This window comes from Diabrotica undecimpunctata, chromosome 1, assembly GCF_040954645.1.
Source record: "Diabrotica undecimpunctata isolate CICGRU chromosome 1, icDiaUnde3, whole genome shotgun sequence".
Lineage (NCBI taxonomy): Eukaryota > Metazoa > Arthropoda > Insecta > Coleoptera > Chrysomelidae > Diabrotica > Diabrotica undecimpunctata.
Window position 1 is genome coordinate 189,818,693 of NC_092803.1, and position 633 is coordinate 189,819,325.

Here is a 633-nt window from a genome sequence, read left to right on the forward strand (position 1 = left end):
TTGGTATTCTTTTATTTTCCAAATCCCATACATATCTGTATACATATAACTGTAAATGAATTGAAAAGCTAAATATATATTTGATGTAAGAGGAAAATTCGTCAAACACTGTGTATGAATCGGTTTAATTAGTCTTATAACTCGTTATTTCTGCATAACCTTGCTTTGTCAGAGACTCAGGTAGTCTATGTAACTGTAAATTACTATAGACCTAATAAAAATTAATACGAACCACAAAATACATAAGATACCTGATGAGTATATAGATGCTTACATAACTAGTAGTGTCACAAATAAAACTTTTAGCTGCGATAGCTAAAAACATAAAGGAACAAAGTAATACTTGAGTTGTGTGCATAATGCATTTAAAGTCACGTTATATTCTGTAATATTTGGACATGAAAACTTGTGTTGGTACCTGTGCTATCCGTGAAGGATAAATTAAACAGTAAGGGCACCAAAACAGATCCCTAGGGCAGTCCTGCTGAGCTTCATTTGGATTCTTTTAAAATTGGCGATAAAATTGTGACTTGAAAGGGTGTGTAGGTGAGCATACTATTGATGAGTTTAGTTATTTTTTGACAGAGTAGTTTGCAGATAAGTCCTTGTCTCCAGACAGTATCGTAAACAACA